General features: G+C 41.4%; 1 protein-coding gene across 1 annotated transcript in view; it reads right to left on the bottom strand.

Annotated features, from left to right (window-relative positions):
• TRPC1 (transient receptor potential cation channel subfamily C member 1) overlaps positions 1-26,378 on the bottom strand; it is a 983,394-nt gene that overhangs the window by 707,320 nt on the left and 249,696 nt on the right. The window lies entirely within an intron of this gene.

The following is a 26,378-nucleotide window of genomic DNA, read 5'->3' as shown; positions in this document are numbered from 1 at the left end:
CTTGTTAAATGAAGCTATTGTCCTGCATGTTAAACTTCAGAGATTTTAACTCTGAAGACTTCCCAGGAAGTCCATGCTAGGAAATAAGCATCTTTGCCAACAATGGAGTATCATATACCCATTGATCAATTTGTTTTTAATCCACTGTGGTTGGCATCTTCTGCAATGTGCAGTGTCACTTTTATTCATTAATAAAGAGGCATATATTGCTTTCAATCTCCTTTATTTCTGAATGTTCTGATTTTGTTCAGTCACAATATCATCACAACAAAATACTAAAACTGTTTTTTGTTTGTTTTGTTTTTTAAATTGGGCAAAGCCCTCATTCCACACTTGCTATGCAAGGGACTATGCTCAAGTGCCCAAGTAGCTCCTGTTATAGTCAGCTTCAAGTTCACTGCAGCTTGGAGGAAAGGGATAATCCTCCTGAGTCCTTTGACAGAAGGAACATTAAGGAAAGGGGTAATCCCCCTGAGTCCTTTAAGAGAAGGAACATTAAGGAAAGGGGTAATCCCCATGAGTCCTTTGAGAGAAGGAACATTAAGAAAAGGGGTAACCCCCCTGAGTCCTTAAGACAAGGAACATTAAGGAAAGGGGTAATCCCCCTGAGTCCTTTGAGAGAAGGAACATTAAGGAAAGGGGTAATCCCCCTGAGTCCTTTGAGAGAAGGAACATTAAGGAAAGGGGTAATCCCCCTGAGTCCTTTAAGACAAGGAACAGTAAGGAAAGGGGTAATCCTCCTGAGTCCTTTGAGAGAAGGAACATTAAGGAAAGGGGTAATCCTCCTGAGTCCTTTGAAAGAAGGAACATTAAGGAAAGGGGTAATCCCCCTGAGTCCTTTAAGACAAGGAACATTAAGGAAAGGGGTAATCCCCCTGAGTCCTTTGAGAGAAGGAACATTAAGGAAGGGGTAATCCCCGAGTCCTTTGAGAGAAGGAACATTAAGAAAGGGGTAATCCTCCTGAGTCCCTTGAGGGAAGGAACATTAAGGAAAGGGGTAATCCTCCTGAATCCTTTGAGAGAAAGAACATTAAGGAAAGGGGTAATCCTCCTGAGTCCTTTGAGAGAAGGAACATTAAGGAAAGGGGTAATCCCCCTGAGTCCTTTGAGAGAAGGAACATTAAGGAAAGGGGTAATCCTCCTGAGTCCTTTGAGAGAAGGAACATCAAGGAAAGGGGTAATCCTCCTGAGTACTTTGAGAGAAGGAAAATTAAGGAAAGGGGTAATCCTCCTGAGTCCTTTAAGAGAAGGAACATTAAGGAAAGGGGTAATCCTCCTGAGTCCTTTGAGAGAAGGAACATTAAGGAAAGGGGTAATCCTCCTGAGTCCTTTAAGAGAAGGAACATTAAGGAAAGGGGTAATCCTCCTGAGTCCTTTGAGAGAAGGAACATTAAGGAAAGGGGTAATCCTCCTGAGTCCTTTGAGAGAAGGAACATTAAGAAAGGGGTAATCCTCCTGAGTCCCTTGAGAGAAGGAACATTAAGGAAAGGGGTAATCCTCCTGAGTCCTTTGAGAGAAGGAACATTAAGGAAAGGGGTAATCCTCCTGAGTCCTTTGAGAGAAGGAACATTAAGGAAAGGGGTAATCCCCCTGAGTCCTTTGAAAGAAGGAACATCAAGGAAAGGGGTAATCCTCCTGAGTACTTTGAGAGAAGGAAAATTAAGGAAAGGGGTAATCCTCCTGAGTCCTTTGAGAGAAGGAATATTAAGGAAAGGGGTAATCCCCCTGAGTCCTTTAAGAAAAGGAACATTAAGGAAAGGGGTAATCCTCCTGAGTCCTTTGAGAGAAGGAACATTAAGGAAAGGGGTAATCCCCCTGAGTCCCTTGAGAGAAGGAACATTAAGGAAAGGGGTAATCCCCCTGAGTCCTTTGAGAGAAGGAACATTATACTCCACAATTCTTTGCAAGATTGCAAGGATGAGCAGGAACATTGTTACTCTTTGACTTCAGATTCTTTCTCATAACTAGCATGAGATGTTTTTGTGGTGTATTCCTGTAATATGCAGGTTCTTTTAGTGACAAGTTTCCTTAACAACATTGACTGTATCCAGTAATTATACGTCTACAGTGTTATGTGAAATACATACCTCTCTGTCTTTAACAATCACTGTATGACTTCCAGCTGACAGAACAAACTGTGATGGCAGTGCTCACCTGTTATGGGATGTCATCTCCCCAGGTGTTCTACTCTGCTTCTAGTGTACCATGGCCACTTTCTCCTTACCAATGATGGCACTTTCTCTTGCTATGTGGTCTGCCAGGTCCAATTCGGATAGGGAGTCTGAGCCAGACAGGTTTTATCTTTCAACCAGGCAGTCACTACAGTGACTATGTCTGCTATATGTTGCAGCAGACTGTTCAGTTAGGTATATAGGCAGCCAGCAAGCAGCAAAGCCACAGTCTCGTTATCATTTGTCATTTGTCCAAAGCAGTACAGTCATGGCTAAGAAAGTAAAAAAATACAGAATAAACACAGAATAATGAAAGATCCTGTACACTGAGAATCAGATAAAAGCTGCCATAGTCAGTCAGGATGACATCAGTTCCCTCTGAAAGAATTTGTTTTGTTACTGTGCTGAAAGAATTTGTTTTGTTACTGTGCTATCTTAAGTCTGGCAGACCATTTTAGAATTCACTGCACCTGAACTTTTGGGTACGTAAAATGTATAGGGTACTGATACCTCAGACAATATTTAGAGATAGTGGACAAAATCTAGTGAACAACATGAAATGAGAGCATCATCTGTAAGTAGCAGTGTGTACCAATGATACTCAGGAATAACATGAACTGAGAATATTTTCTGTATGTAGCAGTATGCAGTAACAATACTCAGGAATAGAATGAAATGAGAGCATCATCTGTAAGTAGCAGTGTGTACCAATGATACTCAGGAATAGCATGAAATGAGAGTATCATCTGTAAGTAGCAGTGTGTACCAATGATACTCAGGAATAACATGAAATGAGAGTATCATCTGTAAGTAGCAGTGTGTACCAATGATACTCAGGAATAACATGAAATGAGAATATTTTCTGTATATAGCAGTGTGTAACAACAATACTCAGGAATAGAATGAAATGAGAGTATTATCTGTATGTCGCAGTGTGCAGCAATGATACTCATCACTACAGTACTGTACTGTCCTCAGGTACAGGAATATGTCTGCTCAAGCACAAATTGGAGGGAGTCTAATAGTACAATGTATAGGTGACAAGTAGGTGAACATGAAGAGAGGAATGGGAACTATAACTAACTGGAAAGGGATATAGATGGAAGTAAAACGAGGATAGGAAGGTGAGAGATTCAAAAAAGGCTCAGCTGGAGAAGAAATGCAGGATGCAAGTGGAGTAGGAAATGGTATATGGGACAGGAAGGATGGTGTTAGTTCAAAGGAGGATGAGGTTCTATTCTAGAAGCAAACTGATGCAGGAAAACAAGAGACTCAAGAAAGGAGGAAGTCAAAAAAGGGGAATATATGAAGGTGTAGGACTATGGAATGAACCAGGAGAGAAACACAGAGAAAAACACAAGATGAACTGGTAGATAGCCCTAAAAGGCCCTGCATGAATTCAGGAGGGGGATAAGGGTAGCAGATCGATCACTGGACATCAAGGGGTTAAGCAGGAATGGAGAATTAGCAATAGCGGTTATGGCAATGTACCAGCAGTTTATTATTCTACTACTAAGGGGGTTCAGAACAACAAGAGCATGGAACGGGGCAGGTTAACTCATTGACACCTATGTGGTGCAAAATGTCACACCTCCAGCAACCTACATACACGCCTTGCATTCTACAACATTTTCTAAAAAATAAACTTAAGCATAAGATAAACAAATGTTAACACTGCTTTTGTTGTTCACAACTATTACCAGTAAGAAGTATTCTTTACAGTGATAACAGTCTGTGTATTCATAGTCTTTTTACAACTATTATAACATATTATAATGCAGACAAACCCCAAATTATATTTTTACTAAACTTTCACAAATTGTCATGTTAGAAAATATACAACCTAGACATAGTTAAAATATTTTTGTTAAACACACAAACTTTCATATAACAACATATTCATCTAAGAGTGTATTTTATTTAAATATACACAGAAATATCAAAACATATGCTCAACGGTATAACTAACAAAATAATAACAATAAATCTCTCTCAAGATGTGCAACTTACAGTGCAAATGACAAAGACAGTTTTCTTCGACAACATCTAAGATGCCATGCAGCAGTTTGTAAGTCACTTTTTTAGAAGTATTAAGTACACATTTAAATATTGTTTTTTCATAATTACTAACACACAACTGGCAATATCTCAGGTATAGTGTAATATAAATAGACAATGACAATGTACTTTCCTGTCTTCCCCCACAGCATATCACACTACACCCCTCAGTAACATGTAGGGTTCTCAGATATGAAAATATGAACATAAAATATGAAAATATGAATAACTGACAAACAGTGATAAATTTCGCTTCTGTGGGACATCCTAGAGTAACAATGTCATTTTGTTAACTCTTTGAATTTCTAATACTGCCTGACAGACCCACAAAAGGTCTACACACCATATGAAGCTATGGGTGTGAACTGGAAGTACATATAAAAGGTGCTATAGGCTTGAATGAGTTAAACATAGTGAAGGTAGAGGCAGAACAATCTGAAATGGCTATTAGAGGAAGTAAGAAAAGGTGTGAAAAACTCTAAGACCACAATCCATGCTGGCACAAACAAAATGATAACATATACAGTGCAGGAATTAGCAAGGAGAGCAAAGAAGTGGCCCAAATATATCAGAGGCTTGAATGCACCATGACTCTCCTTAGGGATTTAACTACGCCTTCATTCAGCACACCAATGAAACTACGAATCAGGGGCTGCAATGCATGACTGCAGCAGTGGGTATGAGCGAATGGTAAGTTAGATGGAATATGGGCTAGGAAACAACGTCATGACAGAATATAGCCCACCTTGCTAAGGAAAAGCAGTAGTGCTGAAAGGTACAACATGTATTAGGACATCAAATATATGAAGCAGGAAGAAGAGGATAAGGAGCAAAAAGAGGCCTTGGAAACTGATGCTCTACAAAGGCAGGCGCCACAAGGAAATATGGGAAATTGTTGTTCATTTTGAAATTTGACAACATGGATGTTGCCAGTATCACTGAGACTTGGGAAATGGCACCAGGGGTGTGGGGTATGCAAATCTCTTTTATATCCTTATGAGACACAGTAAAGGAAAAGAAAAGGCAATAGGTGGGAGATGATGTAAGAGATGAGACAGATTTAAAGTGAAAGAGGAAGAGGAAGAAGATAAAGAAAGTCAGGGCAGGATGAAAATGCTAAATGCATTGGCAGCCATAGCCTAGGCAGAGTGTGGAGAAAGCTGGAGGCTGGATGTCATCTTTCACCCACTTGAACACAGTGCTGGAGAAGAAGAGCCCAGTGGTGTCAGACACTGGAGATGGGGCACAAAATGAAGATGAGTCTGGTGGAAGAGCTCAGAGAGCTCATATTCCTAGATGCAGGCTGGTCAGTGCCAAGATCCAGCACAGAAAGGGAAATGATCTATACAGAAGCTGCGGTTCAGGAAGAATTTGTTCTGCTGGTGGAAAAAGGCACCAGACAAAACGCATTTCACACTTCGTCCCCACATATTCAGGTGAAGCTTATGATATTAAAAGAGTAGTCACCATGCTAGAGTGCACCTTGCTTTAAGCACAAAAGTGGAAACCCAAAGGGCAAAGACACTGGTGTCTGTCTAACAAAAGGTGGACAGCAAGGAGTAGGAAGTAATGAAGAATGAGCAAAGACAACGATGTGGAGGGAAAGAAAGTAATAGAAGGAAGAGAAAAATGGCAGAGCAGGAAACACAGAGCAATGTCAAAGAAGGAAAAGAGACCATTCAGATGGTGGAAAGGAGCAAAACAAGCAGACACTTATCAAGGCCGAGAGAGATGAACCTAAACAGGTGAGGAAGGCCAGCGGCAGATAGAGTAAATGTGCAGTCTCAGTTGGTTGAGCATGACTAACCTGTAATCACAGTATATGCTTTTATTTGCACACAGAGCAGCAGCATAAACATAAGGGTTGCTTATTCATCCTGCAGTCCCTCCTTATACTTTGACAGTGCATGGCAGTTAGAGAAAAACAGAAGAAATTAAAATGCCAACAAGTCTCTTAGTGAATGTAAATGCATGCTGTGTGGTTTACCTGGAGCACATACTACTTTTAGCATCAACTGCCCAATCATTACCTCACTTTAAATTTGACCACACGTGTGCACCCACCCCTGCAAGCACACACTCACATTATGTGTGCACAGTCACACACACATGCACACACAACCATGCAAACGCACGCAAGTGCATGCAAATATACTCAAAGGCACACACACACACACACACACACACACACACACACACACATACATACACACACACTTACATGTACTGTACACACTGATGAGCATTGCTGAACTGGAGACAGACGAAATGATGCACCACTAAATTTTGCATTCCTCCCTCTCTCCTCCTCCAGTCTTCCATGTAGATAACATTTATCTACAGTATACTCAGTCATTTTCTACAGTGGTGCAAGAGGTTGCTTAGTTAGTTCACTGTTTCTGTAATTACCTACTCCAATTCCTAAAACTGAAAGAAACATTTTGATCTGGGCACCCAGAAATCATGGATGAGGACATCTGTAAATCATGACATTTTAGGGTAGGAAAAAAAGTCTGTTCATAATTTCCTTGAAATGCTTCAGACCCCTTTAACTGAAATACACTAATATGGCAAGACCAAATATAGATCATTTAAGAGACTGAACATTTTGTATTTATTTGTACTATTAAAAGAAAGTACGCTTTCCTTTTTTTTTTTTTTTGCACTGTCAGAGGGCACTGACTATCATGACAATACGTATTAGTCATAAATATACCACCCTGAAGATACTCCCACCACAGAAGAATTAAAACAAATTAGTGAAAAACAAGACTAGCCATTATCTCTGGGAAGACAGACCACACATGGTGCAGCATAAATGTAGGTGATGGCAGACCACTCACGCCTATGTACAAAAACAGACGGAGGGAGAAAGAGGGGGAGAGAGACAGAGAAAACAGGCAGAGATCAATTGTCAAGATCCAGTCAGCAGCAAAGTATTGTTAGGTCTAGAAGTACAGATAAACTAAATGCTTTTATGAGTGTCACATGAGCTGGAATCACATGAATGTAAGAAAAAAACTAAACCATTAAACAGAATGATGAGAGCATAAAGCACCGGTGTCTGTTTTCTGTATAGTTGGCTTAATTGATTTAGCGTGCATAATAAACAACAAGATGATTACGTATTTCTTATTATTTTCCTTTACTACATAAGTTACTGCACAGTAAATCTGGCTAGATAAGATCTGTTTGTTTCTTCTTCTTGTCTGAGAACATGATAAATTGTATTTCATATTACTTAATGAAGCAGGAAGTGAATCATCTTTGGTTCTGCAGAAGGCAGCAGGAGCACAGTTTGAAAAAAAACCCTGCAAATACATGCATTGTGTTCTGGTAACTATTTTAACATATGCAGCTATAATTTGTTTATTTATTTTTAACATGCTTCTTTATTTCTTTAACCAAAGAAAGACAAGGGAAGGACTAAGTAGGTATAAAAATCAACACGCGAGAGCAGCAGTGTCTGTGAAGCAGATGCTCTTCACTATGACAGATATCCACTAATCAAAAGAATATGGCTAGCAGAAACAACACAGACTCTTAAATGTGTGATTAGTTTCTGTACTTACCCTACGGCACCATACGCAGCTAAATGACATCTAGGTTTGCATGCATTAACTAATAAACATGTAACATGATATATTAATTTCACCAACCTATTCTGCTAGATAAGATTTATTTTTTAATGACAGCCCCTTCTGACATGTCCTATTAACTAGCCTCCTACAACACATCAACACAGCATCCTTCCAACAGCAAAACACCAAGTACTCAACCTCATCAGTACCTCCAAGGTCTCATGTAGTAAATAGCCACAAGTCTAACTGGAATGGATATATGACATCAATATGCTAATGAAGATTTGGCTCCTCCCTGGTATCTACTTTACCCTCTCCTCAAAATCAGTCACTTCTTCCCAAAATCCCCACGAGTGACAGCAGACTATAGTATTAGCCCTCAATACATTCCACTGGTAGTCTAACATTTGAAACTTGTTTGATGACCTTTTCCCCAGGGTGACATTCTCCTCCTATGGCAGTGCTACACTGTATCTGCTTAAGCAGTCCTGCAAGTTGGAGATTCTGTGGGTTTCCTCTGACGGATTAAACATTTGTGCACCATCAGAATTAGAAAACATCCCATTTTACAATCGCACCTGAAGATTTCCAGATAGACACTCCACACTGAAACATCTCTTTAGGAAGGTGGACAAAGCTCCCCAACCACGTGAAACAGAGTTCCTCCCTAACCCATTCAAGTGTAACTTGGATAACTGGATGGAGAGCAGGAAATTCACCCCTGGTCTGGTACCTATGTCTCTAATGGAAACAGGCAGAATGTAAAAGGAAATGGTTCATCGCCCAGGCCCCTGCATGTAAATGTTTCATCTCCCAAGCCCCTGCTTACACTTATCAAGGGTACCAGAACTTGTCAAAGATTTAGGATGTATGGCTACAGTTAAAAAAGCACTTGTGGTCATTAGTCAAGTAAATACCTATGAACCTCTGAAAACCACAGCAAATGTAATAGAACAATCTCCATCTCTCTCTATATATCTGTCTTTCTCTCTCTTTATCTAAAAAATTCCCAAGTGTCATACACCCCTAAAAGCATGATTCAACTTTCCTGTCTGCATGTCAGTTCTATTACTGAAAAATACATTTTGCCTGATTTCTGGGCATGTAAAAATAACTGTGCATGATCTTTCGGGTGTATACCCACCAGGCTGGCACTAAAACTACATTCACTGGAATTTCTGACATCACAGTGATCTCCAATAGTAATATCATACATCCTAACATTCTTTTCTATGACTCTCAGAAGGAAGGTGCTTCCTAAAGTAAACAGATCTGCAAAGTCCATCAGTCATCAAAACATGCTGCTATGAGGAGATCTCATCATTCATATACTGAGCCCTACTCTCCATGTACTGAATGACAAAGTTACCCAAATTCTTCTATATTGGCTTAATCCACACTTGCAATGTAAAATAATGTCTCACTTGAAAATAGGTATAAAAGTCTTAATGGAACAGCTAACATAGTATTTCTTCAACCAATTTAAAATCATTGTTACTATTCAACTAACACATACCCTTGGAAAGTCAACACCCAGTATCTCATTAATGTCTAAAGGCAACCGGACAGACTGCCCATTCTCCAGAACTCATAAGAAACTCTTGGCAGCATACTACATTTCTAGAGAATACTCACTCGCCACCTGTTGAAAACTTGCTCCCTCTAACCTCATAGCTATCAACTGATCCAATGAATTGTCTGATGCTGGAATGGTCTCTCTGCTATTCAAACTGTTCAAACTGGTTGACAACATTCACTCACCTAGAGAAGTCAGTCCCTGAGGTTAGTCATCCATAAACAAAGATCCAGTCCAGGTATGCCCATATCCCACTACTCCTGGAGCCAAAATGAGATTCTATAGCCATCCTCAGTTTTTGGAGCTGTCATACGTATTTCAGTAAGGCTATTCACCACCCTTAATCTGCACCTCTATCATTCTCAAATAAGAAACAGTGATAGGACTGAAAACAGATATATGAGTTACTCAAATGCCATTTTTAACAACCAGCATTTTTTGGTCAATAGATAAGACCAAGGCAGAACAGTAAAAATAGGATCCTTGACCTGTCTGTTTCCCTATAAAGGCTGGTATGACACCAAATCCCTCTTTAAACAGGGAGGAACCTGATCAAACAGATCCTTAAACACTATCACTTGAACTTGTATTCTGCTTTTAACTGCATACTAAAACTTGAAAAGAGACCACAGCTCTCTCTCCTGTGAGTCAGACAGAAATTAGAGGAGGTCAATTAAGGAGTCACACATAAGTTACAACAGGTCAGCTAAGGTTAATCATCTGTGAACTGAGGGGGTGGAGCTAGGAACTAAACCTTCTATTTAAGGGGTAAAATAAAGCATTTCAGAGCTTTACTGGAAAGGCTCACACAGAGGGAAAGGTTAGTTTGCTTTTTATTTGTTGTGTTTTGTATTACCTTATTGCCTTTTTCTATTTTGTATACTGTGATTTGTTTTCTTTACACTGGATTTTACTTGTATTCTGCTTTTATATGCATACTAAAACTTAAAAAGAGACCACAGCTCTTTCTCTTGTGAGTCAGATAGAATTGTTTCCACTCTCCCACCCAGTTACCGTTGTGTTCTTAGACATCGCTGTCTGTCTAGTTGCCTGCCCCTTATGTTAATTTGACCATATATCTCATTTCCTCACTGCTTTTACTGGCTTGTGTGAGTAAGCGCAAAATTATCATTTTGTGAAATCACTCCCCTTCAAGTATTTAAATTTATTGGCCATCCTACTGTATTCCAAGATTACTGGCCTCAAACAGATGCCATATGCAGACCGTCTCAAAAAACTCCAGCTCTACTCCGTCGCATATCGCCTACTCAGAGACGATCTCTGCCTAACACAGAAGACTATGTCAAACCCAGAGCTGTTGGACATGCTACACTTAACGAAATCCCAGTCTCTCCGAACCACACGCTCCAGGGACCAAAACCTTGTCACCACAATAAACAGAACATGCTGGAGGGATAGATTCCTGTCCCAGAGACTTCCCATACTCTGGAACAAAGTGCTCATTCATGTCAAGCAAATCTCTTCATTGGCCCTCTAAGAAAAATCTTGACGACTGGATGGGAAATAGAAAATTCACCCCGGGGATCACTTCTGCTGCACTGCTTGACAGGGGCACAGGAAAATAATCTTCTTGGGTGGCAAAAGCCAGGGAACTTTTTTGGCTAGGCTTACATAGGCCCCAGGGCCAATAGCCTAGTACCTACCTATGAACCTTTAAAGTGATTTGATGCTTAAAGGGAGCCATTGCAGACAAAGACAAATTTGTGTAATATTACTGTACCTCAAGGCCCCATTAAGGAACTTAGTGACAAATTCTACTGTTCTACAACCTACTGATCTCACTGTTTGAGAACCCCAGTTAAAAGGCATTAGAGTAAGCAACAAAAGAGATAGTGGGGCCTAAACAACCACTGCTAGGTCATCTGGTGGAATACAATGCTTAACACAGGTGAGTTTCCTCAAATGTTTATGACAAGACCGGATGACAGCTGACATCTGGTCTTGAAATATCAGCTGATCATAAAAGACCATGCCAGCCTTCCAACCCTTTGGCATAAACTCCAGTCTGTGACCCCTATATCAATCTGGGAGTTGTAGAGGGTGGTAAAGTAGAGTGAAAGACCGTGGCAGTAGTCTTTGAAGAGTTGAGTTTGATACAATTGACAATCACCCAGAAAAGTATGTATTCCAGTCTTCATTTAGGTTCAAGTCATCCACTTCTGAGGAAAAAAAGAGTTACAGCTGAGTTTCACCAGTATGGTTGTAGTAGTGCAAATCTCGCCATTAAACTACGTCAACAAGTGGCAATATGTACATGCTAAAATATACTCCACCCATTATCTGCGGGATCCCACAACTGAGAGGAGTGTAGCAGGAGAACTCCAGAGACCATTCTTTAAGTATGCTCTGTCAGGTAAGAAGAAAAGTACTCAAGAACTGTACCAGAGACTCCAAAACAAATCTTCCAGTAATCCAAAAGAATCACAGTAAATCCCAAGAAATGCAGAAGGATCCAGAAGAATAAGGACTGAATAATATATTTGATCTCCTAACACTAAAAAGTCATGGAAAGTACAGTTGTGTACACTTACCATAAATGTAGATGTTCGAGTGTATTCACTGTTGTAGTCATCACTTGTGGGTTATCCCTGCTGGGTAGCCATCGGTCAGCCCGAATACCAGAGTTAAGCTTTTCCCCTGCACTGGCTGCTGTCACCTGTGTACTGATGTCAGGTCATCAGTGGTATAAAGGACAGCAGCCGGCACCATTACATTAGTTTTTCTTGCCCTAACCTGTTGGAGCCCCTTGAATGAAATGTTTTAAAAAGCCTCTGGTGGCGCAAGGCCACAAGAATGACAGTTACTCTCCAAAAAGGATAAGATTAAGGGGAATGGTGGGAGGGAAAATAGGACTGCAACAGTGAATACACTCGAACATCTACATTTATGGTAAGTGTACACAACTGTACTATGTTCTTTGTGTTTCACTGTTGCAGTCATCACTTGTGGGAGGATTCCCAAAGCTGAGGAAGGGGAGGATGGAAGTATGACATTCCTAGGATTGAGCTAGCATGCCTTGCAGGACTGCAGAGGCAAAGCCTGCCGAAGCCTTGGAGAACAAAGGCAGGTGGTAGTGTTTGGTGAAGGTGTGGACCGAGGTCCAAGTGGCAGCTTCCAGGATGTCCCTGGTGGGTTCTCCTCTAAGGAAGGCAGTGGAAGTAGAGGCTGCCCAAGTGGAATGTGTTCTGACAGATTTAGCAGGGACTTTTCCATGTAAAGTGTAGCAGCATTGTATGCAGTGAAATATCCATTTTGAAATGGTCTGTTTGGAGATAGGCTTCCCCTCTTTCCCTGGGGTGAAGCCAACCAACAGTTGATCTGTCTTACTAATGGACTTTGTTCTGTCGATGTAGCATCTTAACTGTCTGTGCACATCCAGTGTGTGCAGAATTCTCTCTCCTTTATTCTGAGGGTTTGGAAAAAAAGGTGGGGAGATGTATAGCCTGGTTTAGGGTCACATCTGATACTACCTTTAGCATGAATGAGGGATTAGTGCTGACTGTCACCCTGTCTGCATGGAAGATAATGGAGGGTTCAGTGGCCATGAGTGCTTGAAGTTCTGACACCCTCCTAGCTGAAGTAATAGCCAAGAGGAAGGCAGCCTTCCAGGAAAAGGGTTTTAGGTCTGCTGATGCAGCTGGTTTGAAGGGAGGCAATGTCAGTTTTTCGAAGACATAGTTCAGGTCCCAGGCTGGAGTGGGTGCCCTTCTAGGGAGCCTAATGTTAGCTACACCTCTGAGGAATTGCTTAATCAAAGGGTGAGAGAAGACAGGCTGTTCAACATGAAAGTGTGCTGAAATGGCTGAAGCGTGGATTTTAATGAAGGAAAAGGAGAGGCCCTTGTTAAGTAGCTCTGCTAGGTAGTCCAGAATAAGTGGGAGGGATGGCTGGGAGCTGCTGTGACCTTTTGATAGGCACCAGAGTTGAATCTTTTCTATTTCTCTGAGTAAGATTTCCTGGTGCTGGGCCTTCTGGCTTCCTTAATAATGTCTAGGACCTGCTTGCTCAACTGCAGGTTATCCCGGTCCCTGGGGCATAAGCCATGCAGAAAGTTTGAGTGTGTGCAGGTTTTGGATGCAGAATCTCCCCTCTGGGTTGTGTCAGGAGGTCTGCAGTTAATGGCAGGGGCCTGTAAGGCTCCTTGGTCAGTCCAAGCAGCAAGGGGTATCAATGTTGCCTTGACCAATCTGGTGCTATAAGGATGGCTTTTGGTCCTTCCTGTCTTACTTTGAGCAGTACCCTTGAGAGTAAGGGTGTGGGGGGGGGGGGCATTAATGAAGGGATTGATCAATTGGAATCAGACAGCATCCACTTTCCAAGCTAGGAGGTGGAACTCCCTGGTGCAGAATTTGTGCAGCTGATTGTTGTGTTTTGAGGCAAAGAGGTACACCTCTGGTGTCCCCCAGGCCTGGGTGATTTGGAGAAATGTCCCCTTTTGAAGTTTCTACTCATGGGGGGGTCTAAGTAGTTTCTGCTAAGATGATCTGCTAGTGTGTTGTTTACTCCTGGGATGTACTGTGCTATCAGGTGTAGGCCCATGGAGGAGGCTGTCTACCAGAGGCTCATGGCTAATCAGCAGAGAGGGAAGCAGTGTGTCCCCAAACCAAACAAACCAATTCCACAACAGGTAGAAACCAGCATCAGTTTATTCAAACAGAATTCTCCACAATGGTTAAGTGCTTTCTTCCCTGTATCTGAACTTCTTCAGAACAATTCATAAACTAAATCACAGTCCTTATAAAGAATGACCCCACCCTTTTCAACAATTAAATAATTAGTACAATCCATTTAAACAAATGAACTTACTAAAAACACATAATATATAAAAAACACACATATTATGTTACACATTACCATAAAAGATGCCGTATATAACAAACAGCAATCGCAAAAAAAAATGTATTCAGAACAACACTATTTACCGTACCAGTGCCACTTATCAAACTAATATATGGTTCAGTTTTAATAAGCACAAAATATTAATATTTTCATTGATGCCAGGGGGTGGGTGGCATTTAATCTTAGTTGCCATCTGAGTTCACATATATCTAAGTGTACATCCAACACTCTCCCTTGGGCATCCTTAACTAACTGCTGAAGAATTAAAAATGTAAAATTGTGTTGATTGTATTCTTGAAGGTGTCTGCTTAATACAGTCATCATTTTTCGGTTCCTAATATCCAAAAGGGGTTACTTAACCCTGTCTTTCAAACGTCTACAGGTCTTCCCTACATAAAATGTGGAACACATTTGGCACTTGGCTAAATAACCACATTTTTGCTGTTACAATTATAATGCAAAGATGAAATTGGGTGATTTTATCATATGATTATAACATTATTAATAAAGTTGGACTGGTCCCTGTGATAGTATATAGGAGAGACAAGTCATTTAAAAATCTATTGGAATCCAATGGAATAAAAGAAGGGGCAGATTGTTTTAGAACTAAGGGGAATTTTAAATGTGGTATGGGTGTCTGCTGTATTAATTTGCTGCAAACCAAAGGCTGCCTTAGGTTGAATGGTAGGGATATACATATAACAGAGCATTATAACTGTAACAGCAAAAATGTGGTTTATTTAGCCAAGTGCCAAATGTGTTCCGCATTTTATGTAGGGAAGACTTGTAGACATTTGAAAGGGTTAAGGAACACCTTTTGGTTATTAGGAAATGAAAAATGATGAATGCATTAAGCAGACACCTACAAGAGTACAATCAACACAATTTTACATTTTTAATTCTTCAGCAGTTAATTAAGGATGCCCAAGGGAGAGTGTTAGATGTACACTTAGATATATGTGAACTTAGGTGGCAACTAAGGTTAAATGCCACCCACCTCCCTGGCATAAATGACAATATTAATATTTTGTGTTTATTAAAACTGAAGCATATATTAGGTTGATAAGTGGCACTGGTAGCGTAAATAGTGTTGTTCTGAATAACATTTTTTTGCTATTGCTGTTTGTTATATATGGCATCTTTTATGGTAATGTGTAACATGTTTTTTATTTATTATGTGTTTTTAGTAAGTTCATTTGTTTAAATGGCTTGTGATAATTATTTAATTGTTAATTGTTGAAAAGGGTGGGGTCATTCTTTATAAGGACTGTGTTTTAGTTTGTGAATTGTTCTGAAGATTTCCAGATACAGGCAAGAAAGCACTTAACCATTGTGGAGAATTCTGCTTGAATAAACTGATGCTGGTTTCTACCTGCTGTGGAACTGGTTTGTTTGGTTTGAGCCTTGTTCCTGTGGTATTTTTGGGTTAGCAGTGTGTCCCCCCCCCCCCCGCTTGTTGATGTACTACATTACTGTGGTATTGTCTCTTTTTATGAGTAGGACTCCTGGTTTTAAGTGGTCTTGAAAGGATGTGCAATGCTCAGATATGCTCTGAGCTACAACAGAATGGCATTAAATATACTGATCCCAAGGATATTGCCAATATCCTGGCAGATCAATTTAGTGCCAACTTCACTCCCCTCTCACCCCCTAAAGGGCCCATCTCAATACCAAAAGATTGCCAAATTCCGATAATCACAGCCGCACAGGTAGAAACAGCACTCTCCAAAGCTAAGAATACAGCATCCATGGGACCAGATGACATCCCAGGCTGTGTACTACATGAACTACAAAATTAACTGGCACCCCACCTGAGTGTCATGTTTAATCATAGCCTCACCTCAGGCTTCATGCCCACTGAGTGGCGGACAGCTACAATTATCCCACTCCACAAGGAAGGATCCACACCTTGGATCCCGGGAACTACTGTCCCATCAGTCTGACAAGCCTGATGTGCAAGGGCATGGAACGCATTATCATGGAACTTATAAACAAAGACATTGGCAACCTCCAGACACTGGACCCCACCCAGTTTGGGTTTGTGAAAGGCCGATCTTGTCTCCTGAATCTGACTGACTTCTTCGAATCAGTCTCCAGAGCTGTGGACAAGGGTAAGGAGGTCCACACAGCCTATCTGGACCTCGCCAAGGCCTTTGACACCATCCCCCACTCTGGAATCATAGATAAACCTACCAAGCTGGGCATAAATCCCTACATCACTTGATGGGTTGCCAACTGGCTTACTGACAGAACCCAGACTGTAAATGTGGCCGACTCCAAATCCAGCTCCAGACAAGTGACAAGTGGAGTACCTCAGGGTTCAGTCCTGGGACCACTCTTGTTTGGCATCTACTTCTCTGAAGTACAGGCCAACACTAAGGGACTCTGGCTAACAAAGTATGCAGATGACTGAAAACTGGGAGCCATTACTGAATCCCCAAATGATGTGGATATTCTACAAAAGGGCCTTACAGAAACATATGCCTGGTGCCAGAGCCATGGGCTCAAGCTTAATGCCAAGAAATGTATAGTCATCCCCTTTGGAAAAAAACATGTACCCATGAACTACCACATAGGTGGCAGGACACTAAACATCGAAAGTGTGATGAGAGACTTAGGGACACAAGTGGACAGTGGTCTCACTTTCGATAACCACATCGCCACAACAGGCAGGTAATCCTTCTACGTGGCACACCTCATCACTAAGGACTTTTCATCCAGAAAAAAGGAGGTCATTGTCCCACTGTACTCATCCCTCATTAGACCCATTATAGAGTATAATGCCCTATTTGGTATGTACCTCACAAGACATCTGCAACAGCTGGAAAGGCCACAGAAATACCTCACTAAAAGAATCACAGGCCTAAAGCAGATGCCATATGCTGACTGTCTAAAAAAACTCCAGCTATACTCTGTGGCATATCGTCTACTCAGAGGTGACCTCTGCTTAACATACAAGACCATGTCAAACCCTGAGCTGTTGGACATGCTCCACTTAAAGAAATCCCAATCCCTAAGAGCCACATGCTCCAGGGATCTAAACCTTATCATCACAATGAACAAAACATGCTGGAGGGATAGGTTCCTGACCTGGGGACTCCCCATACTCTGGAATAAACTGCCCATACATGTCAAGCAGAGCACCTCATTGGCCCTCTTCAAAAGGAACCTTGATGATTGGGTGGAAGATAGGAAATCCACTTTGGGGATCATGTCAGTCACCCTGCTAGACAGGGGCCTAGAGAAGTAAATATTGTGGGAAAAAATGTCCAGGGAATTGTTATGGCTAGGCTTGCATAGGCCTTAGGGCCGATAGCCTAGTACCAACCTATGAACCTATGGATGTGATAGCCTTGTGAACTGCCATCATTTCCCTTAGGTTGATATGCCAATGAAGGTGCCTGAGGTCCCAAGAGCCTTGGGTACACCGGGTGTCTAAATGAGTGCCCCAAGCTAGGTCTGAGGCATCTGTGGTGATAGTCTGGTCTTGTGGTAGGTAGGTGAAGGGAAGGCCCATGTTCTGAGTGCAGACCTCTGCCCACCAAAGAAACTCATTCCTTATGCATGGAATGAGGGGGAGAGTGGTCTCCATAGATTGAAAGTGTTGGCACCAAAGGTTCTTTAGGTACCACTGGAGTTTCCTCATGTGCAGCCTGGCCAGGGGAATCATCAGAATGCAGGATGACATGTAACCCAGTGCTTGCAGAATGTTACTTGCTGTGAGTTTTTTTCTGAGAGCTAACTGGGAGAAGTAATGTGCCAGAAGTCATTGTTTTTCCTGGTGAGAGGAAGGCTGTTTGGGTGGCTGTGTCCAGGAATGCACCCAAGAAGGTGATCTGCCTGGAGGGGTTTAGGTTTGACTTTTTCCTGTTGATAGTGAACCCTAGAGTAGTTAGGGCTGTTTGTACAAAGAGCAGGTCCTGTAGTAACTTCTCTTTGTTGTCTGCTTGGATTAGGCAGTCGTCCAGATAAGGGTAAATCTGGATGTTTTGCTGTCTGCAGAAGGCAACCACTGAGGCCAGGCATTTTGTGAAGACCCTGGGAGCCGTAGATAAGCCAAAGGGTAGCACAGAGAACCGAAAGTGTTGTGAACCTGCTCTGAAGCATAGCTATTTTCTGCAGGACTCGCTTATGGGTATATGAAGGTAGGCATCCATTAGGTCTAGAGTGGCTAGCCATGCATTTTTGCCAAGCATTTGTAAAAGTTTTTGAAGAGTTAGCACTTTGAATTTTGGGACCTCTAAGAAGGCGTTTAGAGTGGACAGGTCGAGGATGGGTTGCCAAGTGCCTTCTTTTCTTGGCACTAGGAACAGTCTGGAGTAAAAACCTTTTCCTGCTTGCTCCTGTGGCACAGGCTCCACTGCCCCTTGAGCATGGAGTATGTGCACTTGTTTTAATGCTTCTGCCCACTGATTTGGAGGTAGATTTTGGTAACCTGTTAAGGTTGGGACTTGTTGGAAGGTAAATTTGTAGCCCTGAAAACTGATTTTTAATACCCATTGGTCCTTTGTTACAAACAGCCAATTTTGTTTGTAAAGGGATAGCCTTCCTCCTAACCTCTGATGGGGGGGGGGGGAGTCATTGCACATTCTTAGAGTAATGAGTGGACTTAGACCTCCCTGCTGTGGGAGTGGTGGAGGGCCACTGCTTAGTTCTTTGCTGGTCATTGTTTTGTGGTCTTACTGGTCTGTGTCTGTGAGGCCTCCCTTGAACCTGTCTATTGGGGGCTGGGAAAGACCAGTGTTTAGTGGGAGGTTGAACTTGGAGGAAGTCTTTTACTGTTTGCATATATCTAGCTTTATCCTCCATCTTTTTGATGACCTCCTCTGCTTTTGATCCAAACAAATGGTCTTTATCCAGGGGGGCATCAAGTAGTTTGATTTTACATGATCAGGCAGTGGCTGTTAGCCATGCATGCCTCCTAATGACTGAACCTGCCACAGTGGCCATACCTGAGGCTTCTAGGGCAACAAATCCACAGTGCAGGGAGTGTTTAGCTACTTGGGAAGTAGAGTACAGAAGATCTGCTAACTCTTTGGAAGTATTAGTGTCAGGTAAAGATGACATTTTTTGTTTCATAAGTTCCAAGGTGTGCTGTTGATATTTTAGCATATGGGACTGGCAGTTAAGAACTCTAATAGCTAAGGTTGTGGAGGTGTACACTTTCTTACCCCATCTGTACAGAGCTCTTGAGTTCTTGTCAGAAGGAATTGGGTTTTTAGATGAGCTAGCCTTGGCCCCTTTGGGCCCCCTGTGTGATGACCTCTGGGTCTGCTGCTGGGTTTTTAAATAAGTACGTATGTGAATCGGGCACCCTGTAGTACCTGTCAGGTTTTCTAGGAGCAGGTGGTAGGGCATCACGGATGTGGCTAGATTCATTGAAGACATCATCCACCATGTTCAGAATAGGAGGGATGCCCAAGGGTCTGTGCTGAGGAAGATCTAGAAACTCACTTAGCCTTTTCTTAGACTGAGGATAATCTTGGGCTTCCCAGTGGAAATGTTGTCTGAAATTGTGCAGGGTTTCCCCAAATGAAAGATCCTCAGGGGGGGGGAGGCAGAAGGAATGGGTTCCTCTGCATCAAAATCCTCAAAGGAGGTGAAAGGTTGTTGTTCCTCATCTGAATCAAGGTAGTCTGAAATTTCAGAATCCGGTTCTGTGTGAACTTCAGGGGAAGTATCCCTTTTTTTTTTAAAAGGAGTGGTATGACTAGCTGTGATGAAAGTGATGAGTAACTGTGTCTGAGGCGGTGAGGAGGAGAAAGATGGTGGCTAGAAACTGTTTTCTTTGGTGTGGTCTTGCTTTTAGACCTTAGTAAATCCATTTGTCAATGGGATGCGGTAGTCAGAGGTGAAGACGTCGGTTTTTTGCCTTCAATCGGTTGTGGAAAGAACCTCCTCGGAAGCCGGTGCCTGTGTAGCGGCTCCAGACCCAACAGAAGTGGAGACAACCAAGGGATTGGATAATGAAGCATTTCTTGGCAGCATACCGGACTCTGAAAGGGTCTCGGTAGAGGCCTGCGAAGAAAACGAGTCGGGCATCAGGGGCTGTGAACGCGCCTCGCTGAATTCCTGAGAACCGATGACTTGCTTTTGGGACAGGTCATCTAAAGGCTTAAGTTTGTGTGGTCTGTCCCTTTCTTTATCTTTTCATTTTTTGGTAATATCCACAGAATGATGACCGATGGATGCCATTTCATAATGCGAGGAACTACTTCAGAAATGCCTGGCTACAAATTCAGCTCTACGGCAAATAGTCCTTAAATTGAAAAATGTGCAGAACCGACAACGGGGGATGTCATGGTCTGGGCCTAGACAAGTAACGCACAAAGTATGGAAATCTAGGTGTGGTATTTGTTTTCCACAGCAGAGACAATTGTTGACTTTTTCAGACATCGATTAGTGCAAAAAAAAGGTCCCTAATGGGGTACTTAGCTTTAGTCATTTTTCAGATTCAACTTCCACTTTGGCAACGAGCGACCGGCACACACGCAAACTGCTTTTGCTTTGGGTTCCATGGCAAGAAAGACTGATGTAATAGCGCTGGCTGCTCTCCTTCATACCACTGATGACCTGACATCAGTCCACAGGTGACAGCAGCCAGTGCAGTCGAAAAGCTTGACTCTGGAATTTGGGCCGACCGAGGGCTACCCAGCAGGGATAACCCACAAGTGATGACTGCAACAGTGAAACATGAAGAACATCTGCCCAGTGCGAACAGTCTCAATGTTATGGTGACCTTGAAATCCAAACTGAATGGATCCCAGAGTCAAAAACAGTATTTTGCTTCCACAGATACAATTTTCTCTATAACCTTTTCAATAAAGGGAAGGCTACAGGCTAGGTGTAACTTTCAAGATCATGAAAGTCTAAGGTTCATTTCTTGAGGACTGTTGTAATCAAGGCCTCCCTTAGTGAAAATAGAACCATACCAGTCCTTAGAGAGGACTAAAAGATTCTGAAAATAGAAAGGTCCAAGACCTTCAGGCAAAGCGTTTGTAGTCTAGTTGGCCGCAAGTACAGCCAATACATGAAGCAGGTTTGGAAGGACCTGCAAATCACTGCAAATATCAAGCATTAACATTTCCTCAGTCTTTTTCTGGTATAACTCTGCTGTAGGCAGTTGTGGGCAAATGCAAGCCCACTGCACACTCCTATGAGTGCTTTTCTCCTAATGAAATACACCTTGTTTGTAAAGAAGCAAGCAGCTGATTCAGAGTCATGTTTGTGCTAACACAGGATAAACTGCCACATCTCAACAACCATTCAGAACAGCACAACTGGGTAGTTTCTCAGACTGGAGAGCTCCCTTGACAAATAATTTACATCTTACTAGTGATCTATAATTGGTGCCAAGAATAAAGCAGACCCTGTTCCTGTCTGAAAGCTTACTTCAGAGGAGTAAGGCTATGAGGCCTAAAGAGCTTCCTCCCATAGTCCTTAATTTGATTCCCACACTGTTCAATTCCCCGCTGTGTAACTTTGAGCAAGTCACTTAGCTAAACATTGTTCTCAGGCCACCATTTGAAGTAGACCTCAACCTAGATGGGCAACCTGCTTAGAAAAATAAAAACAAAATGTTGTCCAGAAGGAGGTTATGCCTGTGCCCTGTGGTGTCATGGAGTGGAGATCAGAGTTAATTTAAAGTTCGCTTACAACTACAGAAGCAGGACATGCAGTTACAGGGGCAAATCAATCAAAAACTGCCATCAGAAGGTGTTAGTGCACACCAGCCAGTAACTCTGGATAACAGGAAGGGAGACTGAAGTTTACATTCTCAGAAGTGTTACTTGTGTCACCAGCTAGCACATAGGCGGATGAGAGGATGAGGGCACAAAATGACCGACTGTGTCATTGCACAAAGGAGAAGGACTTGTGACAGGTAGGATTATAGTGGAACATTGTAGATAGGCCAACTACATGCCAGGGTCAGCCTCCATACTGGCCCAGAAGGTACAGCATTGCTCAGAAATGTGTTGGAAAGTAAAGCTCAATGACTGTACCATTAAATCAAGGTGGAAGCAGGGGAGGGGGTACCACACGTACAGAAGAAGGACAAGATGCTAAGGCAGTTGAAAGTAGGAAAAATGATACAGAAAGTAGTAAAAGAAAAGCAAGGGTGACTTAGAACATTCCCTGGTCATACCTCTCAACTTTTTGTTCAAGCATTCTGGGCAAACTCAAAAACACCAGTGGGGGGTCAAAGGCCCAAAATCAGAGACAAGTTTTAAATATTCAGCTAAAGAAAAAATTAATAGAACAACAGGTTTTGCATTAACATGCATATTCTGAACAATTAAAAGTTATGCTGAATCTTTATCTCTTGGTGATTCCTACGAATTAAAACAGGTTTTGTTTAAGGGAAAAGACAATGTTTTTATTCCTGTGTGTTAAATTCATGCATACATTTTATTAGCCATAATAATGTTAGTAATTGACCAAAAAAAATTCCCTGTCACTTATGAAGCCAGCCTGCTTTAGCTTCATAAACCCAACCAGCACACTCACACTTGATTTTTGAGGCAGAGAAGCAACTGCTTCATGTTTACTGACATCCCACTTCTTCATGCTGGTTCCAACTGTGAACGATGCACTTATTTATCTAAACTGGAGGCTAGTCTCCTTGTCCCATCTATGGTCAGTAAACAACACACTATATTAAATTATCACAGATCTACAACATTACTTCTACGTGTGTGAGGTAATAAAGAAATCCTCAAATAAGCCTCATAGCCCTCATACGTATCCTACTAACTTACCTCAGCCAAGAAGCAAAAATAATACCATACCACATCCACATACCATCTTATTGCAAGCCATCAGTACTGCAAGCCCATGCTGTTAAGGTCTCATAAGCACATCCCAGAAATGTCTTTGTCATTGGTGACTCCATTGAGAGAAATATAGACACAACACTCACCAGGCAAGCAAAGGATTTGGTGACAGTTAACTGCCTGTCTGGTGTTAGCATTAGAGATGTCACTATAGTACTTTTGTCGCTCTACCAGTCCAGTTATGACAATGGCTTGGTAGGTGCCTTTGTGGAGGTGAATGACTTTAGGCATTCTACATTGGTGAGATGCAGAAAGATATTGTTCATTACATCACTCATGTCTTCAAAGAAGGGAAGGCCCTAGCATTCAGTAGCATTTTACCGTCATCAGGAATGATGCCTAATTTAAGGATAAAACAACTGGCTTCAATAATTGGCTACCAAATTAGTGTCATTCTATGGGGATCCAGTGTGTGTGTGTGTGTGCATGTGTGTGTGTGTGTGGGGGGGGGGATGAAATGTGCAAGAGCCCCCTTATTGTACACTTTCAACCCTCAGTTTTTGTATACTGGCTAAAATTGTTTGCTATCAACACAGTGCTTCGTTTAGGCATAGATCACCTGATAGACACCTCAACATAGCAAATTACAATCTGAATAATATCAGGGCAGCACAGCTGAATGGAACCTAAGCAAAAAATTGTTGAATATATGCCCTTTCTTAACCTGAAAGTCATCAGTGTTAGTATAATCACAGAAACCAAGTTCTATAGTATTTACAGCACTTCCTCAACTCTTGGGTACAACACCTATCTTGCATATAATCCAGCCACAACTGTGGGGGAATACCTATATATATATATATATATATATATATATATATATATATATATATATATATTTTTTTTTTTTTTTAACCCCATTGATTCTTGCCAGCTTCCACATAACATAAATCTGGAACTGACTGAAGTCTTAGTAAAGCTCAAAAAATTAATTGCCAAATTACAGCACATTATATAATGCCATCTATGACCTCTTTGAGAGCATGTTTAATAATTTGACCAGATAGATATATCAAGAATCAAACCAAATACCTTTATGAAGAATAACATCAACTATCTACACAAACTGTCAAACATACACTACTAAAAACAAATACAGACATTTTTGAGCTTTGTAAATGGAAATAAACTTGAACGAACTGCCCCCCCCCCCGTGCTGATCATCTTGATCATGTCCTCACAAATTTTACCACTCTGCTTGTTGCCCCTACCCTATTTAAATCTGACACTCTAGCTATGACCTTCTCCCTGAAGAACCACTTCACAGCCCTCAGATAACTACTCTACATTCAGCAATTATGTCAAACTCAATTACTAACTATTTTACAGACCTTATTGATTAAGACAAATGTTATAGTTCCCCAACAAACCTTGTACCTGAGGCTACTGCCTACTTCATTGAATTGTCCTCCCTTTTAGATAGAAGCATTGAGACATCAGCTCCAGTGCAGCCGATCTATAATATCATGTTTCAAATTAAACCAATATGGTAGAAGTACCACGTCAACAAATTGTGTAATACAAGGAACAAGCTCTGGTCATCTCTAAAGATATCCACTTCATCATTATAAAATAGGTTTAAAACTCTTAAGTAAGTCCCTGAAGCTTGCCATTTGGAAATCTATGGCCAGCTATGAAATTTGAGTTGCAACTAATTCAAAAGATAACGAAGAGGAATTCTTCAGCTATATTATAAAGCATAAAAAGTAACCAGTGATTCTGTACTGAACATGTGCCTAACTGTATTTTATTCTATGACCTGAGGACATTGTTAATATTCTTGTAGAAAATTTCTTCCAGCTTCTCTCCACTCACCCCCAAAACTTTCCAAAATTAAAAATACCAATTACTAAGAACCTGACATTATCAATTGATATCTTCTGAGAAGTGCTGTCTCAGCTAGCAAACCCCCTCTATCAACTCTTCAACCACCTTTGTCTGTCTGATGGTTATAATTCCAAGGTGTGGAGAGCAGTTGTGGTGCCTTTGCTTAAAGGTGATATCTCGTCTGATTCTGGAAATTACAGACTTAGTATCTCATTAGTATTATTTGGACGGGTATTCTAGATCAACTAATAAACAACAATATAGATTACCTTATCTTTCTAGACATACACCGGCTCAGATTTGTAAATCATAGATGATGTCTCCTCAGGTTGGTTGAGTTATCTGAAAAGGTTACGGAAGCTATGAATATAGGGCAAAGAGGTCATGGTGCTAACGTGGACTTTGTAAAGGTCTTTTATTCTATTCCCCATACTAGGATTATTGGCAAACTTTCCCAACTCAACATTGACCCATACCTAGCTCTCTTCATAGGTAATTGGATATCTGATAGCGTCCATACTGCTAAGGTCAATGATATCTGCTCTAAACAGAAAATCAGTACCAGTGATGTCCCATGAGGCTCTGTCCTTGGCCTGCTTCTCTTTGGTATATACTTCTCTAGCATGAAAATGACATCAATGTACTATGTCTAATCAACGTTGCAGATGATTGTACATAGGGACCAGTTATCAAATCCTGCTCTGTTACTCAAATTCTATGACAATGCCTTTGGTATCAGTCATGGACCTACTCTCATAGCTTTATTGGTTAATCTAGCATCACTGCAACTTACCATGCAAACAATGTTCAGCTTAAATCTGACACAGTCATTAGGTACTTGGGCATCTACACCTTATCTTTGTGATGGTTATGAAATTCATCTGCCTCACAGGAACTAGCCTTCATTCATCTCTTCAAGAGTCAAATAAATTATAATCCTACTTTATTCCTTCTTCATTAGGCATATCATTGATCATGATGCCTCCTTTAGCATGCATCTCACTAAGGAACTAAACCATCCAACAGTCTTTACTGTTTCTTCACCAAAAAGATTTCTGGTCTCAACACCCTTAGCTAATCTGATGGACTAAAAGTGCTATCCCCTATACTCAGTGTCATATAGACTCCAAAGCGGTGATTTCTGCTTAGGTCTTCCATGATTTGAATGATGCACAATGAAGTTCTTCACCTAAGCAGAAGTAGTGGTAGCGCAAACACATGCTGTAAATACCTAAACTGATTTATGTGACAGGTGCCTAACCAAAATATTTCCATTTCTGGAATAAGTTGCATAACACAGCAATCAGAGAGTGCCCCTGGCAACCATTAAAACCACTAAGGATGACTGGATGGGTGTTTGGAAATTTTCACCTTAGATGTGTGTGGAATTACTACATAACAGATGACATTGTTAGACTCCCACTAGTACTGTGTGATGTAGCTGAGCTTCTCAGTGGTCTGTTTGAATCTA

The sequence above is a fragment of the Protopterus annectens genome, chromosome 5.part0, assembly GCF_019279795.1.
Source record: "Protopterus annectens isolate FY-2018-M chromosome 5.part0, PAN1.0, whole genome shotgun sequence".
NCBI lineage: Eukaryota > Metazoa > Chordata > Ceratodontiformes > Protopteridae > Protopterus > Protopterus annectens.
The sequence above is the reverse complement of the archived record's forward strand: the minus strand, read 5'-3'. Positions and strand labels throughout refer to the sequence as shown.